The sequence below is a fragment of the Lissotriton vulgaris genome, chromosome 1_1, assembly GCF_964263255.1.
Source record: "Lissotriton vulgaris chromosome 1_1, aLisVul1.2, whole genome shotgun sequence".
NCBI classification, from domain to species: Eukaryota; Metazoa; Chordata; class Amphibia; order Caudata; family Salamandridae; genus Lissotriton; species Lissotriton vulgaris.
This window is the reverse complement of record NC_141685.1, coordinates 52,925,071-52,946,049: the sequence shown is the minus strand read 5'-3', so window position 1 is coordinate 52,946,049 and position 20,979 is coordinate 52,925,071. Positions and strand designations below refer to the sequence as shown.

General features: G+C 43.9%; 1 protein-coding gene and 1 pseudogene across 1 annotated transcript in view; one reads left to right on the top strand and one right to left on the bottom strand.

Moving 5' to 3' along the window:
- LOC147737214 (uncharacterized) overlaps positions 1 to 18,441 on the bottom strand; it is a 67,780-nt gene extending 49,339 nt beyond the window's left edge. The window contains exon 1 of the mRNA XM_086919348.1: positions 18,208 to 18,441. The gene's annotated coding sequence lies outside the window, so the exon portion shown is untranslated. The remainder of the gene's footprint in view (positions 1 to 18,207) is intronic.
- LOC147737215 (uncharacterized) lies at positions 1,881 to 13,348 on the top strand (annotated as a pseudogene).
- Positions 18,442 to 20,979: the final 2,538 nt, after the last annotated feature.

Below are 20,979 nucleotides of genomic sequence, written 5' to 3'. Positions count from 1 at the left end.
AAAGGCAGGAAGTGCTCATAGGTCTCAGGAGCACACATAAAAAAACCCTATCCCAATTGCCGTATCGAAGGCAATGAACTAAGGCAGGCCAGGGAAAAGGAAAAACGATCAGCTTCCTCTGCACTCGCGGAATGACCCGAAAAACGGGTCACTTCCGCATAACGAAGTGGAGCGGCTACAAAACAAGGGGCGTGTAACGAATCCAAAGCCCCGCAATGAACCGCGTCTCCTCAACCTCACCGCATACAAGATAAACCACGGTACTAAGCGGAGGCAGATAGGAGCCCCTATCTGTTTGACTGACCTCCGAAAACGAGTGCAAATAAAGCGAAACAAACTAAGGAGTAGGGACAAGACTGACTAACTAGGAGGGGCCAAATAACAAGGAGGGAAGGGGAGGACAACAGGTCAAAAGAAAAAAAAAGGCAATGTACTCCAGGGGAGAGTACTAGGTCTAAACCTCACGAGCCCGTGAGGAATATCCAATGAAAGCAAGGAGTACTCCAAAGCCACCAACAGCAACCAGGAACCAGGAACCTCACAGGAAAGCAATAACTAGCAGGGAAATGAAGATAGGACAGACTTTTATCCATTTCCTGATCGATCATGTGATGGCAGTCCATGAACACTAAAAAAGGACTAACCTTGCCCTCGCATCGCATCCTAACACCTCCTTCATTCTAAAAACCAAGTTACGGAGCTGACTAAAACCTTAAGAGAATTCTTGATTCAGATTCTTGGCAAAACAACCAACTTAACTTAAACTGCTACTCACTTACTCCTTCCCACGTATTAGGCTTAGGTCAGGTACACCGGGGTAGGCGTATATTAGAAGCACCAGTTGAGTACGTTAGTCAATGTTTTTATGTATGTATATATTTTAACCATTTTAAAGTATCATATGGCTAAGAAACCATATCAATGCTTTTACAGTATTATTTCATAATACTCCTTTTACTGTACGCAATTTACTTATGATAAGTATTGCAACTGTGGCAATTCATTTCTCTTGCATGAGAAAGAAGACTGCTCAATAAATAACAACTTTTAGTGAAAACGCCCGTCTCTCTATTTCTCTGCACTCTGGTGAAACTAAAGCATGCACGATTGACTGAGTGAAATAGTTGTCTATTGTTTTCACACGACTCTGGAGATACACTCTTATTCTGATGGAGCAAAGTTGTCATGTTTATACGGTTGTCAGAAACTAATCCCTTCTTGTCTATTCAGGGAAGTTAACACCTCCTTGTTCACTCAAGAAAGTTTCTAGTGACCTCTGAGCTAGCTGGCCAAATTAATAAAGTTTTATATAGTCAGTAGAGACCTAGATAACCTTAGTCCTACGTCTAAACTGCTGTCTGTATTATTCCAATGCGCAGAGCCTATTGGGAAAATAGGAACTACACTACATGGCGCCCAACATGGGGCGCCATGTAGTGTAGTTTCTAGTGACCTCTGAGCTAGCTGGCAAAATTAATTAACTTTAATATAGTCACTAGAGACCTAGATAACCTCAGTCCTACGTCTAAACTGCTGTCTATATTATTCCAATGCGCAGAGCCTATTGGGAAAATAGGAACTACACTACATGGTGCCCAACGTTTGGTAAGGCGATAATCTAATGCAAGACGCAAGACGCTAGAGTAACTCAGTTGTGCTTTTCACACAGACCCCTTTTTCCCGTAAAAAACTCCAATAGACGTCTGGAGTGGGTAAAAGGTTAATATCCGCCGAAACATAGTAGGAGGAGAATCCTATGTATTCGTTTTTGGTTTAGTCAACGTTGAAGGATACAGTGTTCCAAAATATTGTGCACCTAATCTTGGTTTCCCTTGAAACTTGTTCTGCATAAAAGAAAAAAAATCTTTCTGTCACAAAAAATGCCAGAAAGTGATGAAGAAAGAGAAGCAGCTTTAGCAACTCAACTATTAACTGAGGACACAAGTCTTCAAGATGAAGACCCGATTGCTATAATCATTCCGGTCAATGTAAGAAGAACCATGACTATTAAACTCATAGAAAATGGACTATCATCGAGAGGTGTTACAGTCATATTCGTGGTAGAGGCCCATGAATATCGGCAGACAGATGTATTCTATTCATGGATACACTTTCCAGCAGCACACGCTGTAACACAAATCTTCCACTATTACAAAATAGAGGAACCTCCAGATGAATACGCTCCTTTCGAGGACGTTGAAATCCCACTAGCTTACCAAGAGCACCTGCTCTGGTTTAATGGCGCCCTAAAACATCAAAATCACACCACCAGGCTCGGTCCACTAGGTAGACCAGGAGCCACGTGGCCGGTTCTAGCCAGCTACACACCACATCCTGACATTGAAAAGATGTCAGACCAAGAGCTTTTAGCTCAGCTAAAACTGCTAATTAAAATACATAGGCAATTGGTCCAATATGTAATGCGGACTTCAACAGTCCAACCAGCAATAAAAATTCCACAGACCACCCCTCAGCAGGGGAACATAAATAAGATAACTCCACAAAATATACAATCAGCGATTGGCAAAATTCCCGCAAAACAGGAACAGATTCCATTCTGGTTAGCTCAGAAAATTACTCAAATACAGGCAGTATTTCCTGATACTACACCTTATGAGAAACACAGAATTCTGACTATCTGCCTTCCAATGGGGATTGCACCACATGTGGAGGACTGTGACACTTGGGGCACAGTCTTTGCTTCAATTTACACAAAAACACATGGTGTTCCATGGCGGTTATACCAGACGTACTAAGCCAAATTCAAAATGAATACGGTCCAGAGCCTGCTTTAAATCTAGGTATGAAATTACTGAAAGACTTTAAGCAAGTCTCGGCTATACTACTAGCCAACATAAAAGGAGAAGCAGCATCTGTGGCGATCCGCCAGAAACTGAAAGAAACAGATATAGCAGAACAACCATTTGAACTTGCCAGAATCATAGAAAAATCCTATGAAGAATTAGGTAGAGATAGTTTGGGTGCGAAACCAGTAAAACCCCAACTAACTGACAATCCTGAAAAAAGATTTATTAAAAATAATCTCAACACTCCAAAAAAGAGTTGGGAGGGTAATAAACAATCCACTCCCAGAGAAAAACGATTACAGTCCAGAGGAAAGTCTCCTCAACGAAGAGATAGATCTATAGAACGAGGAGGCAAGTCTCCCCAGAGGGAGCCCTCTGAGAAAAGATACAACCTTAGGAATAGGGATAATTTGAAAAAAACGGACAGATATCAAGACACTGATACACGTCCCTCTCGATCTTTTCAGACTTCCTCACAGAAATCGGAAAGAAGAGGACGGTCGAACAGAAAGAAGAGCACGTCAAGTCCAAAGACAAGGAACCTGCTCATCAAAGTAAAAAATTACAATTTCCAAAGAAGAAGGTAGCTAGTGTTAAAATAAAACATGCCGAGGATTCTGAGGACACAACTGAAAAACGGAGAGTGGACCCAGACAATGCTAGACAGCGCAGCAGAAGTGACCATAGCTTGCAAGATCCTGATGAATCTTCTGGAGACAGTGAACACGAATGAATACATTCAAGTGGAAACTGCAGACACCAGAGTTAGCAAACCCCATAAGTTATACGAAATAACATTACGTATAGAGGTGGACAAAACTAGGAAAGTAAAGGGTCTCTTTTGGGATAACCTTTCGAAAGGCTATGACATCCTGTTAGCTGAGAAAGACTGGCCACCAGAGTTTGTCAGGGAGTGCCCTCATGGCGAAGAAATAATTATGCCTGCCTTCTCAAATAACATTCCAATTCATAAAAAATACACATTGGCAAGAAAATGGGCAGTGGCACAAGCTCCTGCATTATATAAAAATCATGTAGGATGGGGTGAGGATTCTCCTCACCATAAAATCCACTTAAAAAATCAACCTACTGCACAAAGGCAGTATCCTGTTAAGCAAGAACCTAAAAAACAAGTCAGGGAGATCTTAGATCAACTTGAATATCAGGGGGTGATTGAAACATGCACCTCGCAAATGAACAATCCTTTGTTTCCTGTCTCCGAGCCAGACGATTCATATCGTCTAGTTTTGGACTACAGACACTTTAACTCATGTTGCAAAACATTTGCAGTACAAAACTCACACAGTGCAGCACTAATGAATAACATTGTGCGCAAAAAATATAAAACAACATTAGACATCTCTAATCGATTCTTCTGTCAAAACATTGCACCAGAAGGCAGGTATTTGACCGCTTTCTCAACAATGGGGTCGCAAAAACAATTCTGTCGACTCCCACAGGGATTCAAAAATAGCCCAGGATTATTCTCAGCCAGGGTAACAGAGTTACTACAAATATATGATGATGAAGCATTGTCATATGTCGATGACATCTATCTTACAGACGACGACCTGGAGACTCACTTGAAAAGAGTGAACACCATTATACTTGGGTTCGCAGCTGAAAGGTACAAATTCAACTTTAAGAAGTCTCAAATTGCCCATCTAACTGTCCTGTTTTTAGGATAAGAATTATCAAGCGAAGGCAAAAGCCTAGCAGACAACTTCTTAGAGAAGGGTGCTGTACTCCAAGCTCCAAAAACGCTGAAGAACTTACAATCAATGCTAGGTTTTCTGAATTTCGGAAGAACATACATTCTAAATTATGCAGAGAGGGTTAAACCTCTCTACGAATGAATAAAACCTGATTTCAAACAAAATAATTGGACTCAAAAACACACAGAAATCTTAAGATCATTACAAACAGACATGTTAACAAAAACAAAACTGCAAACACGTGAAAACATACGCAACCTTGTAATCCGAGTCATCCCAGGAAGATGCGGATTCACGTACTAGACCTCTAATGAGGGAGAAACGGTACCAATAGCTTACAAATCACATTTGTACACACAAGCGGAAATGAAATTCAGTTCTACTGAAAAAATTCTAACTGCGGTTCAAACTGCTGTAGCAAAAGAAAGAGCCCTAGTCCAAGGGAGAAACATATCTTTTTTAACAGCAGAATCAGCCCTCGAGGCATTAACAAGCCCACACAATCTAAATGCTATGGCATTAGATCCAAAATGGATACAATGGGAAAATTCTCTTGCTGCAGAAGACGTGAAACACTATTTTGATCCGAAAATGATAAAACTAGAACATCTAGAATATGAACAGGAATATCCTCTGCCAATCGAAATTCTGCCTCTAGAACAGTATTCCTGTGTAATCTACATGGACAGATTTGCACAACACTACGTTGTGGACAAACAACTTTACTATCACGCGTGCACAATTGTTAAAGGTCGCTGGCGCTTAGGTAAATTTAGACCAATGATCACCAAAACTGAATCACTCAGAAACTGTACAGCTCAGCGAGCTGAAATAAAATCTTTAAAGATGGCGCTTGAAAATGCCGATCGCGAATTCCCGACACTAATATAGTGTGATTCGCATTTCTGCGTCAGGTCTTACAATAATGACATGCAGACATGGATCAAGAACGGTTACAAAGATGACACAGGTGCCACAATAAAACATAAAAAGCTGTGGGAACAAGTAGTTCTTTTACAGAAAGAACTACAAAAGACTCACGTGATACATACACTGAGTCATCAACGTGATGGCGTTCACGTTGCAGGGAATTCATTGGCTGATAGAGCCTCAGCGGCAGCAGTTCAGCCGGCTTCCGTAGCCACAAAAAAAGTTCTAAAAAAGACATAGATGGAGAAACCAGGCTGGCAGTAAAAGCCTCATTAAAAGGCGACTAGGCAGCATTACCTCTAGGCTATCCACTCAATAATACATACATAATTGATGCAAACTCCGTTCCTTATGCTCAAATCCCTGGAGTGGGGGATAGAGTAATTCCAAACACGAACCGGAGGGCTTACTTGATTCAAGAAGCACACATGGGACAGGTGCCAAGAGATCTTAAAATCCCTAATTGAATTAGAATCAGAATACTGGTGGCCGGGGATGAGCCTGCATGTTTTTAACTTTGCAATGGCTTGTCACAACTGCAATAGAGATCGCAGTTGTGAACCGGACCAGAAACCAGCACAGATACCACTATTAGAAAGCATAAGGCTATCTATACGCAAACGTCCAGAAAGATATCAGCGATGTCATAATTATTAAGACTAGATTCCCTTAAGATGTAGACACCAGCACTCGGCTGACGCCAGAACTGTTATAAAAGATTTGCGAGTCTTTATCGGCATATATGCAATCGGCATGCTACATTCTGACCAGGGTCCTGCGTTTAGCTCTCGAGCTTACAAAGAGGCCATGGCCAGCATGGGCATTGCATTGCGGTACTCTAGTCCCTTCCATCCTAAGGGAAATGCGGTAGTGGAAAGAAAAAAACATGACTTAAAGCAATCTATAACAGCGAGGGTATTAGGTTCGGGTGATGGGTGGGTCAAACATCTAATAAGTGTCCAACTTAGTCCTAACAATCTGCCAAGAAATTCTCTACAAGGTATCACTCCTTACGAACTATTGTTCGGCACTAGAATGAAAGTCCAGGACTTAGATTGTCAGACTTCAGTGGTGAAAGAAAAAGCCTTTGATATCAAAGATCGTTTGGCTGTTTTACAGGACTTAAATGAAACAAGAAGAAGTCTTAGTAACATAAAGTTAAAGCCAACAGCCACTGAAGAGAAACCACACCTCCCAGCAAGACCTGTCTGGATTCCAAAGATTGGGGATTTAGTCAGAAAAAAGATTGCGGTGAAGAAGGTATTTGGGCCTTCTTACAGAAAAGCAGTACCTGTCTTAGCAATCAGCGGAACAAGATCAGTAGTACTACCGCCCCTTGCTGGTAAAAAGGAGAACAGAGTTGTATCCATCGACCTGGTAAAACCACAATGATGTGGCCAATAATAAGTATTAGGCCCAGTGGACTCCCAAGAAATAGTAGAAGACCAAATCTTGCTACAATCCAAGAGGTTCAAACTGAGAGACTAATCACCTTTGATAAACCTACAGTGAACAAAAATGGACTATGCAACAACGCCATGGAACTTGTGTCTCTTGAAACCCAAACTGCAACAGTTCGTCAAGAAACACCAGTCTACAATGATGTAGCCTCAGTCTATGCTAATGAAACAAAAAAAAATGCAAAGACAAATGAAAATCCGGAAACAATTCCAACAATTGACAGAACTGCATCTGGCTACTTTGTCAACTTCGATGACTTTTCTTATAATCCAAGGGAGCATGAAGAAATGCCAGCAACAAAAACTTTCAAAGAAAAAATAACTGAACTTTTTCACCAACTAAAAGAAACATATCTGGTTTCACCACGGATTGAATTTTGGATTGTGTTAGGTGTACTTTTCCTCCTCCTTTGGCTCATCATGGTTTTATGTTTGGGTAGATTTATTGATGGAAAATATAGTACAATGGACACAGCAAGTCAGAACATCAACTTGGTCCTAAAGCCTCACAGATCCTCTCACATCGAGAAAAGAGAACAGTCACCAGTAAACATCACAGCCAATCCAATACCCGGTGGGGTAGCATGGGACAAAATGGAGTATGACATCCATGGCCCGAGTGAGCTCTTGAAATATCCTCATCAATTTAAGGTTTCCTTAAGTGACTTTGTGACACCAAGTACTTTCTCTTATGATTGGGAAAATATTAATAATATGATGTCAGATTTAGTAATGTCTGCAAAATCTACAGAACATGATTATTTACAGGGTTCATCGAACTATGAAGAAATGTACTGTTTTAACCACTATGGTCATCACTACTTGCATAAATCTGCTCAACCTAGAAATGTTTTAACTTATAATCAATGGGAACATTGTCCAACACCGCCGAAGGGCAGCTCGAAAACATTTTTTGAGAAATTCACATACTTCTCAGGGTTTAACAACAGTGATCCAGAAACGTTTTATTTTATAAATGACAAATAAGACAGGAATGAAAACAATGTTGACAAATACTAAAATGATTTATTCTGAAAAATGTTATGATAAAATGTCTACAATTGGTTTTGAATTTTGGAAAAATAACATTGAAACAAAAACTATCTGGGGGACAAAAGACTGGCAGGTACAAGGTCTAGAAGCATTATTTAGAGCCTGCGTGATCCCAGAACAAATGATATTCCTGAATGACACCATTCAACAGACAACCTGTCTTGGTTTAGCCAAGATTAAAGATTTAAACAAACCGTCTATTCCAACACCCATACCTGATGATAGTAGTACTACAGATATGGAGGTAGACATATCCCATATTTTACACCAAAACAGAACAAATCCTGATTGGAAAAAATGGTTGATCTGGCCCACAGACACTAATAACTGTCAAGATAGATTCCTGAACAAAACACAGGGGTTCAAACAGAACAGGTCAGACCCAAGATATTCCCAGAGACAACATCCAGGGATAGTTACAACATATAGTGTAGGAAAACTCTGTCTTGAATGGCTACAGAAATCCGCACTGCCAGAAATTAAGCAACACTTGACTTTACTTAAAGACGGTGCTGACTTGCGAGATTTCATAATGGAACCTCGCAAACAGCGTCAAAAACGTTTCATATACGCCGGTATATACGCTGCTTACAACGAAGCTTGGAAAGTAATGCAAATTGAAACTGCAGAAAAAATACGAGAAATTGATCGTATAAATTTGGAAAAATCACTTTCTGTAGTGGACAATGGGTTAACGACTTTGTCCTCCAGGATTTATTCATTGGACAGTATTGTATCATCTGCTATTGATATAATAGAGCAGGACTTGCTAATGTTACTACATGGTCAGTCCCAATTACGTTCTATTGTACAGCTAGGCTGGACGTTGCAATACCTGCGTTCAGGCTACGTGCCATGGCGTCTTATCAACACAACGTCATTATTCTCTATCTTTAACCTTACTGATAAACAATTCAGTTTGGCACAAAAAGGAGCAGACTATACGATTCTGAGCATTGAAAAACTTGAGAGATTACCATTGGCAATGTCAGAGAGACCTGTCATTGAATGGATAATACACGGAATTATTACAATTCCGATAACAACTTTACAGTTTAAGTATTGCCAAAAATATATACCAGCAGGCCTGTATGAAAGGTTGGGTAAAGGATACATCAAATCAACCTGGAAATTACCTTACACTCATAGATGTTGGAGTGGGAGAAATAAAGAGGTATTCCTTAGTGGTAACAATTGTAAACAATCACTAAGCGGTACACTTATGTGTCAAGGTATTAACTTGCATGGAGCCTGCGAAGGTTCATCGAATAACCTTTCATGTCATCTGCACGGCACTCCTGCAACACAGATAGAGCCTTTTTTCAGACAGGTTTCCAACTGCAGTTATGTTCTAATAAGTGACCACAGCTGTTGTGGCATGGTGCTCGGAAAAGCCTATATTGTAACCGTCACATCCAGGGCCATTTGCTGTATGCAAGTATTGTATCCTATCAGCAATCCAGACATGGAGGCAACACTTTGGCCTTCTCTAAATATCTCTTCTATTCGAATTGATACTTTAAGCAGAACGAAGTCTATTCTTTTACAGACAACTGTGCCTTTAACCTCGTCCAAAGAGACGTATGATCTGCAGGTTGCAAGGACAGCAGCAGAGATACACTCCCTATTATCAACAAATTGCCACGTACATTTCGTAGAAGTGTTAGGTCAGATTTTTAACATGTCAGATACCAGTGGCATCGCACATGTATTTAAGACAATTTTTCAGGGCTATTAGCACCATTTGAAGCAGTCCTGAACATCTTCCCGAATTTTGTGCATTCATTATTTGGCGGCCTGCCTCTTCTTTTGGGACTCGTAGCAGGAATTTTATTTTTGCTCCTTCTGCTCCGATATGGCAAGCCAAGCCACAGACAAAACCCTAGCTACAATGGAAGAAACGATCCTAGCAATAGGCTACCGGGACCAAATCACTAAAGTGCTCGGATTAGCCCGGCTAAGAGATCTAAGTGCAACCTGCTTTCTTTCATTCAGACCAATCTGGCAAGATTGCATCTTACCTGTGCTTCGATGTCTGTTATGCGGAGAAGAATGCGTGTTGGACATCTGTCTTACACTACCATCAGCAGTACCAATGGATATCGATACTTTGCTCGGTCCGGTAACGACTCATGCAACGTATTGTCCCCAGCGGCTACCTATTCTGATGACGGCATTCGTTGAGACTTCACCATTACGAGTAGGTGGCGGTGAAGTACGAGATGAACGCAGCACCACACAGGTACAACCTTCTGAGAGCATTGCTGATCCAGACATCGATGATAGCAATCACTCTCACATATGTACAATTTCAGCTTTTTCGGACTTGGTCAAACTTTCACCTACTGTTGTAGACCAATTTTTCACAAGCTCTCTCCTAGCAATGAGAATAACTTTTAAAACAACGAGCACACAGCGTTCTCTGAACTCTGAGTTCGGCCTTCAGTTTTGATAAACAACACTACTGAAAACAATTGGAACTATTTTTCCCCTGAAAACGAAATTATTATTTTTACATTCCCAAAATATTTACCTTTTTTTGGCACATGGTACTCTGCTTAAAGTAGAACTATTCTTAGAGAACAGAGCTTCTATTTTTAGGAACTCTAGAGATAATATTTTACCTCAGTCTCTAGCATATGTACAGTATTGTATAAATATGTGATGAAATGGTCTCGACCTTCTTTTCTGTATTCTGAGCCATTTCATAAATTTAATTTTCGCAAATCATTCAGCCGATATTTATATATGCATTATCTGAATGATACAACTGCTTAAGAAACGTACAGTATAATACTAATTTTTCGTGTATATACCATATACCATTTCAAATGCAATCAATGTATTTTGGGGTGGGTTGGAAAACACATGCATCGTTATTTGTTTACTATTGCTTAGTATTTTTAGTAATGATTGACATAATACGTGGAGTGGGTGTTGTGAATCGATCTAGGACCCTGATTAAATATTCCTGATTCATGCCCTTATGTGGTTATAACAAAACATATCCTTATAAAGGCATAAGAATCATGTCCATATTTAGTCATAGCCAATGCAGTCCTAATACGGCAAGGCTACTCCCACGGATTCCTAGAAATACAACGTGTTCTTTAAACAAATCCAAGCCTCCAGCAGCCCGGGAATTCCCCCTGCTTTTGTCTTGATTTGCGCAAGAACTCCTGGAGTCCAGAACATACTGTTAGTTCTTAGTGACGTCTTATGTCAAACCTTACGTCAAACACGGCACCTTCCAACTGTTAGTCTTTTGCTTTGGTCCTATGTAAAGTTTTGTTTATCTGTCTATATTTGTTTTTATAAAAAGTAGTGAATGCAGAGGTATTTAAGGTATGCATGAGAGAATGAATGGTAATAGGATATGATAAGTTGTTAGGGGTGTTTCGCTTCAACTGCACTTTATGAAATTTACAAAAATTCTTTTGAAAGCTTGTTATTTATGATTATGTTTCTATGTGACAAAATAAATTGTATTTATGTATAAACAGTCCAATTGAAAAAACAAAAATGATAAAAAGAAAAATAATAAAATACTGTCTTCAAAGTAACTAAAAGCCTTTTTCTCTTTCTATAGCATCCATCTTTATAAAAATGTTTTTTGATAAATTCTTGTGATAAAGTAATATAGGTCTAATCAGAGGTACTTCCTGTGCTTAGTTTATCTTCTTCTCCCCCCTCTGGACCTAAAAATATACTGGGAGAACTCTTCTTTCTGGGTGAGTCCACCCCAGACTTGGACCCTGATGAAGGGTTTCCCAAAGACGGAGAGGGTGAAGATGATGACAATTCCTCCGACGATATGTTTGATTCGGGCAGGTCTTGGTGTCCACGTTCTTCTTGTTCTGATGTTGGTGATGGAGCTCAGGTTCATGCGGATATGTCTGACCCTTCCTGTATCTTTCGACCTCGGAGTTCTGATTGGGTACCTGATAAGAAGACGGCGGATTATGTTGCCGCAAAGATTAGGCAGCCTCTTTCTCAATAGGTGAGATCCCGCCTTAGGTCAGAATGCCCTAGACCGTCTTTTCCCAATGGCGTTGCTAGTACCCCAGAGTTGGACCCCAAGCTCTGCACATTTTTTGCTAAATACATGAAGGATCCAAAAAAGGGGATAGATTGTTCCTGGAGGGCTTGTCAGGACAAGCTTCTTGATGTTGTGGGACCCCTAACTAAAATCATTGAGTTAGCGGAACGGTCCAGAGAGTCAGGCCTTCCTCTTCCGACGGACGATATTGCGGGATGGGCGCAAAGGGCAATGTGTCTCTTGGGCAATGCCAATTGTGCCCTCTCCGCCGAGCGTCGTCGATCCCTACTTTTGAAAATTGATTCCAAATTAGGAGAACTGTCTTCCTCCGAGGCAGGTTCAGTAGCTCAAGGTATGCTCTTTGGTGATCCCTTCGTTAAGGAGCTAGGAAAGTTTGTAGCCACCTTTTCTGCCCTGGATAAGGTTTTTGGGGGGGCCGGGCGAGGCAGGGGTCGCTCTTCCGGCCGACAATTAAACCAAGGTCCCAATAGAGCACAGGCAAAAAGAAATAATGGATGGAACGATGGCAGACAAGGAACCTTCTATCCTTCCCGTGGAGGCAAGGGACAAGGCAGAGGCCGTGGTGGCAACAAGAATTCACGAGGATTCAATGGTAAGCTTGAAAATCCGCTCTCCTGTTCGTCTGGGGGCAGGATTTCTCTGTTTCTAGCAAACTGGGCAGATTTAACGTCAGATCCTTGGGTGTTAGAGACAGTTCAAGGGTTTCACATAGAGTTCTACGGGTCCCCCATCCAAACATCTCATCCTCACCCTTTGGTTTTTTCAGACTCAGAGACCGATCTGATAGATCACGAGGTTCTAGATCTTCTTTCAAAAGGTGCTATCACTCTCTCCCATCTTCATCCGTGCGGATTCTTAAGCAATATTATTCTGGTAGAAAAGAAAGAAAAAGGCTTCAGACCGGTTATCAATCTCAGGTCCTTCTACGAGTGGTTAGTTTACCGGCACTTCAAGATGGAGGGAATTCATATGCTCAGGGACCTTCTTCTCCAGAACGATTGATTGGTCCGGTTAGACCTCAAAGTTGCGTATCTGTCAGTTCCAATTCCCCCCCCCCCCATTGCAGGTTCCTGCAATTCCAGTGGAAGGGTCAAACTTACGAATTCAAAACCCTTCCCTTTGGTCTCTCATCTATCCCTATTACAGAATCTGGGGTTCACCATCAATGTCCAGAAATCGGACCTGGTTCCCCAACAGAGCATGATCTTTCTAGGCTATCGCATCGACACGAGGGATGCCTCCTTGAATCTTCCTTCTCAGAAGATTTCAAAGATCAAGAAGGAGATTCGACAGGTTCTCCGCAGAGACAGGATATCCCTGTGACAGCTGGCCAGGATTGTTGGTTTGTTACGTCCTCGATTCAAGCCATCTTTCCGAGTCCTCTACATTACAGGGCCCTGCAGAGGTTGAATGCCTCCCACCTGCGCAGGGGTCTCACTTACTCGGAGCTGATCTCCCTTTCCTCGGAGGCCAGGGCGGAACTTCTTTGGTGGATGGACCATATGGAGGCCTGGAATGGGAGAGCGATCTTCGGATCCCATCCGGATCTAGTGATAGAATCGGATGCCAGTCGCCTGGGCTGGGGTGCCAGATGCGGCTCTCTATCGGTGGGAGGTCGGTGGACGTAGGAGGAACTCCTTCTCCATATCAATTGCCTGGAACTCCTAGCAGGCTCCTTTGCCATTCGATCTTTCACGACCAACAGAGTGTCCTGTTGTGTCCTTCTCAGGATGGACAACACGAGGGCGGTGAGGTACATCAATCGCCTTGGAGGTACTCATTCCAAGATTCTGGCGGATCTCGTCAAGGATTTTTGGCATTACTGCCTCCAACGTCAGATTTCGGTGACGGCGGAGTATCTCCCGGGAGATCAGAATTGTGTGGCAGACTGGAATTCCAGGAATTTCAGGGATGCCAGCGATTGGAGACTGGATCCCGGAGTGTTCTCTCAGATTGTGTCCCTTTGGGGCCTTCCCCTAGTTGATCTTTTTGCATCCAGATGGAACGCTCAGGTTCCCTGTTTCTTCAGCTGGACACCGGATCCGGGAGCGGAGGCAGTGGACGTTTTCCTTCAGGATTGGTCGGGGATACCAGCTTACGCGTTTCCACCCTTCCTTTTCATCCAAAGGGTTGCAGCCCAGGTCCACAGACAGAGGGCCTCTCTGATCCTGATCACTCCAATTTGGAGAGCCCAGATTTGGTTTCCGTCCCTTCTAGAATTATCTTGGGACAGACCTCTTCGGTTGCCGTCTTTCAACAACATCCCCTCGGACCCTCTGGGACTTCCTCACCCCCTGGTTCTCCAAGGCCATCTACACCTTATGGCATGGAGGATTTCAGGAGAAGTTGGACTGACGTCTCGCTTTCAAGAGAAGCTGAACTCCTTATCCAGCAGGCTTGAGCCCCGGGCACTACCAAGCGATACAGATCAGCTTGGAGAAGATGGGTTCGTTGGTGTGTGGCGAAACACCTGGATCCCGTGGGCGCCTGCGTTGCAGAAGTTGTGAACTTCCTATCGGAACTTTTTCATCAGAAATTAGCCTATGGCACTATCAACTCTTTTAGGCCGGTCATTTCTGCTGGTCACTCTCTCGTGGATGGGGCTCCGATTGGGGAGCACCCATTGGTTTGTAAGCTTTTGAAAGGCATACGTCTTTCACGTCCGTCTGAGCCTCGTTACCTGTGCCTTTGGGACGTTAATGTGGTACTTCGTCTACTTTTATCCTGGCAAGATAATAATTTCCTTTCCCAAAAAGAGATTTCAGCTAAACTTGCTATCCTCCTGTGTAAGAGAGTGTCGGATGTCAGGGCCCTTGATATTTCTGCCTGTGTTTTTTCCCCAGAAGGTGTTACCTTTACCATCTCCAGGAGAACTAAATCGAGTGCGAGGTCAGTAATCTATCCTGCTTTTCCAAATTCTCCGAAATTGTGTGTTGTTCGATGTTTAAATTCTTATGAAGATATGACTTTGGAGGTTCGTCCTCCGGGTGAACAGCAACTTCTGATTGCCATTAAAAAACCGTTTCAGGCGGTATCTTCTCCTACCATTGCTAGATGGGTCAAATGGATTATGACTGAATCTGGTATTGACGTCAGGCATTTTGGGGCTCATTCTACTAGGGGAGCAATGGCCTCCAATGATGTCCAGATAGGTTGCAGGTTGGGGACATTAGGAATGCAGCTGATTGGTCTTCAGAATCTACTTTTAAGAAATTCTATTAAACCAATTCATGAAGCCGTTGCGCTGGTGGAGAGTAAGCTTTGAACTTTTATAATGCTCGCCCCTGCTTCCTGACATAGAATGAGAAATTTCCTAGTTATCACAAAGGAAAGTTTCAATTCTATTAAGGACACGGAGTCTAGGATTATCCCAACCTGGCTTTTCGAGCCTCCCTCCCTTATGCTTGGAGGTCTTGCTGGATTTAGTATTTCTACATATAAGGAGAGTAATGTTTTCTTATATTTATGGTATTTTGTGCATTGATCTTGTTCTGTACATTTGCACGTTCTATTTCTCTTTTGGTTATGCTACTGATAGTACTTTTGCATTTGCATTTTATCTTGCTCTGTGGTTCTTCTCTTTGTTTTCTGTTGCCCTAGGATCTGATCAGAAGACTGATTAATCTGGGGACGACTTAACTTCCTGCAGTGACGAAAGAGGACGGACTTCGTCGAGGGAGCTGCTTTATGTATTCGGCTGGACTATGATTGGTGGACTGGCTCCCATGGTTACTGTTGTGCCTCATGGGATATGTAGTTGGCACCCTGTGTTTTTTCTGTTTCTTCTAACTTGCTGTTAATAAAATGAAGAAAGGTCATGCATAACCCTCGCCTCCGCGTCCTTAATAGAATTGAAACTTTCCTTTGTGATAACTAGGACATTTTTCATTTGTTGAGAAATTGGTGTTCTATTCTGCACTGGGCTGTGGGGCCATCTGGACTGAATGTGTGTTCCAATATACCTGCCTTTGATTCTGCATGCTCGGCACAGAGGCCATTTGGGCTGGGACCATTGACTGAGACATCCCATTTGGTGCCATCTAATTCATGTTCCAGTTTCCCAGGTTCCTGCAAACATCACAAGGATCATGTCTTATTCTGCACATTATTAGTGTTTGAGGTATTTAAATTGCCACTGTTATTAAAACCTATACCCTAAGCGGGGCCGCACTGGCCGTAACGGGCTTCCGGTGTTTCCCCGGGAGGCTGGAACAGTGGGGACCAATTGTTCAGTGCCGAGAAACATATTGGTCACTGGGGGCAGGTTTTGATGTGGTGCTGCTATATCACCCCCAGCAGCAAAAGAGGCAGGGGCTGGTCCGTCAAAATTGTCAGGCCTGGTTTGAGTTCCCAGTCAGGCCCTGACCCAGAGGAACAACATTTCCTCCTTGCACATACTGAACATCATTACTCTGCACACCAACGCCGTGCATATCCAAATTCACACCAGCAACAAACCCAGAATCAAAACGAGAATACAATCCGTGAGAACCACTTTCGTCACCCATTTGGAAAATTTTTGTCTGAGCCATCATTATTTTTATTTTGATCTTCTTCTGCTTAGTAATACAATTGTCACTAGAGTACTTTGGTTACAACAAAATCTCATCCAGAATGTTGGTCTGCAGCCCCTCACATTTTGCTGGATATGTGCACTAACATCTGGATGCAACGCTAAATGATGAGTCCTCTTTTAACCCGGTCTTCGACTTTGCAATATTGTCTGCAAACCTGCAATAATCTCTTGTAATATATAATAAAATATTTGGAGGCGCTTCACTCTGTGGCTCTTCAATTAGCCAGTTTACAAACAACTTACACTCATTCCACAAATCTCTTGGAACAACAATTAACAAACTTAAACTCAGCTCTCGACCACCCTGCCTGGACAAACAGGTCTCATCTCCACTGCATCCCTGCTGGACAGGCCCCACCTTCTATGAACCACCCAAACACAGGACAGGCCTCACCTCATCTGCACCCCTGGACAGGCCTCTCCCTTTCTGCACCCCTGGACAGACCTCATCTCCTCTGCACCCCTGGACAGGCCTCATCTCCTCTGACCCCTGGACAGGCCTCATCTCCTCTGCACCCCTGGACAGGCCTCACCTCCTTTGCACCCCTTGACAGGCCTCACCTCCTCTGCACCCCTGGACAGGCCTCTCCTCCTCTGCGCCGCTAGACAGGCCACACCTCCTCTGCACCCCTGGACATGCCTCACCTCCTCTGCCCACCTGGACAGGCCTAACCTCCTCTGCACTCCTGGACAGGCCTCACCTCATCTGCACCCCTGGACAGGCCTCACCTCATCTGCACCCCTGGCCTCACCTCCTCTGCTCCCCTGGACAGGCCTCGCCTCCTCTGCACTCCTGGACAGGCCTCACAGGCCTCGCCTCCTCTGCACCCCTGGACAGGCCTCTCCTCCTCTGCACTACAGGACAGGCCTCACCTCATCTGCACCCCTGGACAGGCCTCACCTCATCTGCACCCCTGGCCTCACCTCCTCTGCTCCCCTGGACAGGCCTCGCCTCCTCTGCACTCCTGGACAGGCCTCACAGGCCTCGCCTCCTCTGCACCCCTGGACAGGCCTCTCCTCCTCTGCACTACAGGACAGGCCTCACCTCATCTGCACCCCTGGCCTCACCTCCTCTGCTCCCCTGGACAGGCCTTGCCTCCTCTGCACTCCTGGACAGGCCTCACAGGCCTCGCCTCCTCTGCACCCCTGGACAGGCCTCTCCTCCTCTGCACTACAGGACAGGCCTCACCTCCTCTGCTCCCCTGGACAGGCCTCTCCTCCTCTGCCCCCTGGACAGACCTCGCCTCCTCTGCACCCCTGGCCAGGCCTTACCTCCTCTTCACCCCTTCTGGACAGGCTCCAACTCCTCTGAACCCCAGCTCAAGGCTTCTCCTCCTCTGGCCCTCCTCTGGACAGGCCTTACCTCCTCTGCCCCATCTCTGGACAGGCCTCTCCTCCTATGCACCCCTGGACAGACGTATCCTCCTCTGACCCTGGGCAGGCCTCACCTCCTCCGCTTCCCACTCAGCCTCAGCAGCAGGAAGAGCTGAGCTCTCCTGATGTCACCATGAATGCCAGGGGGAAGGGGGTGGGGGGGTGGGGGGGGGGGGGGGATCTGATCCATGGATTCATAAATTGCAGCCAAGTGAGTTGGCAGCTCTCCTACCTGATCAGAAACCTGTCCGGGCTCTCTCCTCCTCCTGGGGGCCTGCGGGGGGACAGATCTGGGGTCTGAGGGGGGCAGATCTGGGGTCTGAGGGGGGGTCTGTGAGGGTCTGAAGATGGAGGTAACTGCAAACACAGACAGACAGGGCCCCTTCCTCCTCTGCAACAGGCTGGACACAGAGCACAGGGAGAAAGTGATGTCACCCCCGCTGCTGGTGCTGTGTCTGCCACCGCTGACCCGGAAGAGGAAACCTTTCTCTTTTTCATCCAATGTGCAGCTCAGTGGGTTTCATCAGCAGGCGAGGAGCGCCCTCTGGTGGCCGCTCACGGAACCGCCGCCTCCAGGCTCCAGCAGTGAATACATTTCACATAAACAAGCATTTATACCTGTAAAGACCTGGGATTTCAGATGTCTCAGACGGGAATGTTTTTAAGGGTCAGACAGTTCAAGTACAGGGCCTCACCTTTGGCTGCTGCTGTAAGAAAGCATTTATAGCTTCACTTCAGATGAGCATCTTCCAAACATTGTTGTATAGGACTTAAGAGCATTTACAGAAAGGTGACAACTGGAAGCGACAGTCCGTATTTCAATGAATATGTCTGTATTTCATTGAATATATCTGTATTTCAATTAATATATAGGTATATGGGTCAGTTTTGCAATTAAGCTGGGCAGCTTATTTATTCTTTTAAATAATTTATTAGCAGTTTTTCAAATCCACAACGTGCTAGATAGCAAAGTAAACAGAGGTAAATACCATGGAGTTTAAGACACCAGATCAGTGACAATGAGGCATAGGTCACGTGTCAAAGCGACAATTGAAGGAGCTTATTTCTAATTTTCCTATGTCTGTGGCTTATTCCTTATATTTGATACGGTTTTATATCCTCAAACAAGACTGAATTGTAGGTTCTAATTAGGTTTTGAGTTTCTAGTTTAAGAGCACAACTGTCTCCTAAAATATTAAGATAGCGGTCTCTTCCAGGCTTTGTTTTTCTTGTTTCCAGTAACCACCATCCTCTCTCAACAAAGATTCACTGACAAAAAATAAAGCAATATATCTTTGAAACAATTAATTCCTACGATAGGGCAACCAAGTATGAACCAGAAGTTTCTCACACAGTTTGCATTGTATCATAAAAATGAGTGGGTGTTACTGGTCTGAGGAACAGTGGAGGGGCATTTCACTACTCGAAAATATTCTACTCCTTCACATAGGCCCCTATATCACAGTACGCTAGTCATCAATACACCATTGATTAGTAAGTGTGTCAGCTCTTTGTAGCATTGTCATGCAAGAAGCCTTGAGTGCCTCGACAGTGACATTATTTCGGACGTGCCTACATCCGAGCCCTCAAGCCTCACTCATCACGAGTGACACTAACACATTTGGAGGTCGGTCTGAAGTCTCACTCAAACCTGGCCCATTCTTCCAAACTATGGGGATTAACTAGAACTTCACACATGACTATTCTGCATAGAGCAGACCTTCTGTCCCACATTTTGGTGGCAAACGTTTCTCATATTTCACCATGAGTACTGCACACAGTTCAGTAGAATGTTAAATTGAATGTTTATTTTAGTGAGACTTGGTTGCAATTTCATCACTTTACATGTGTTCTGATCATGTCTATAAATTCAGTAATGTCTCTTCCTTTGGATTTGTCAAAGTCAAATGTTAAGTGACACCCCTCCCTGTGTCTTTTTTTAAATACCTCAATTCTTTATTGATTTTTCATATACTATGAGCATATAATAGGTATGAAAGTTTATCGATTCTGCAAGATACTGTGTAAACTAGAACTTGTGAGAAGACATTGAAAACAGGAAAAACAGTACATGAAATAAACCCTCTAGATAGAGGTGATGTGGCTCAGAAGATCCCGCAGATGATCAGGGAAGGAGGATGAGGGAGAACACGAGGGGAAGGGACATGGGAACAGGAAAAAAAATATGTTAGGGTGCCGAGGCCAGGGCCGGTTTCGGTTTCCAGTCGGGTCGTGGCTTGCTCTATCAGAATAGTTCCTGCCACAACCAGTATTAATGTCCTATAGCCCCAATCCTGGGGAGTGGGGGCGTTTGCATTATGTTGTCGATTTTACTCTGGTCTGGGTTCTGGGGAAGGCAAAAAGAATCCAAAATTATTATTAGAAGCTGAGTCAGCCTCTGTCTTATCGGCGTGCTTAGCTGGTCCTCAAATGTAGATAACATAACTGCCATCACCTGCAGACAGCGCGAGGCACACGTGGATCCATGAGGCTGCACTTTGCCTGCTGATATGTTCTGGCAAGGCTTGTCACGCTTATTCATATTTGCAGCGAGGCAGACATTCCAGCATATCCCAAAAGGGCCACTAGCTTTTGCAGCAGGCAGCAGCAGTGAATGTACTCTTTCCTGGTGTGCTCGAGCCTGCCATAGTCAGGTCAAGTGTCGGCTGCATCCTAGCGCCAGATATCAGAGTGACAACTCGGACGACTTTATGTCTGCAGCCAGCAGACTCTCATGCTGGTGGACTTACAGCAGCCCTGAACTGGGGCCTCAGCACAAGCACCCCTGCCACGTCACCAGTGAAGCGCTCCGATGGGCAGACACACTCCCCCAGGCACATGTAAACTGGCAGCCTGGGGGAGTCCAGCACTTAGGGCCCGATTCACAAATGTAAACTGAGACGAAAGTCTAACTTTGCTACTTTTGGTATTCACAAAAGGTATTTACGTGTAGTAAAGTTAGACTTTTGTCTCACTTTAATTTAAGTTTTGGTCTTAAGTCTAA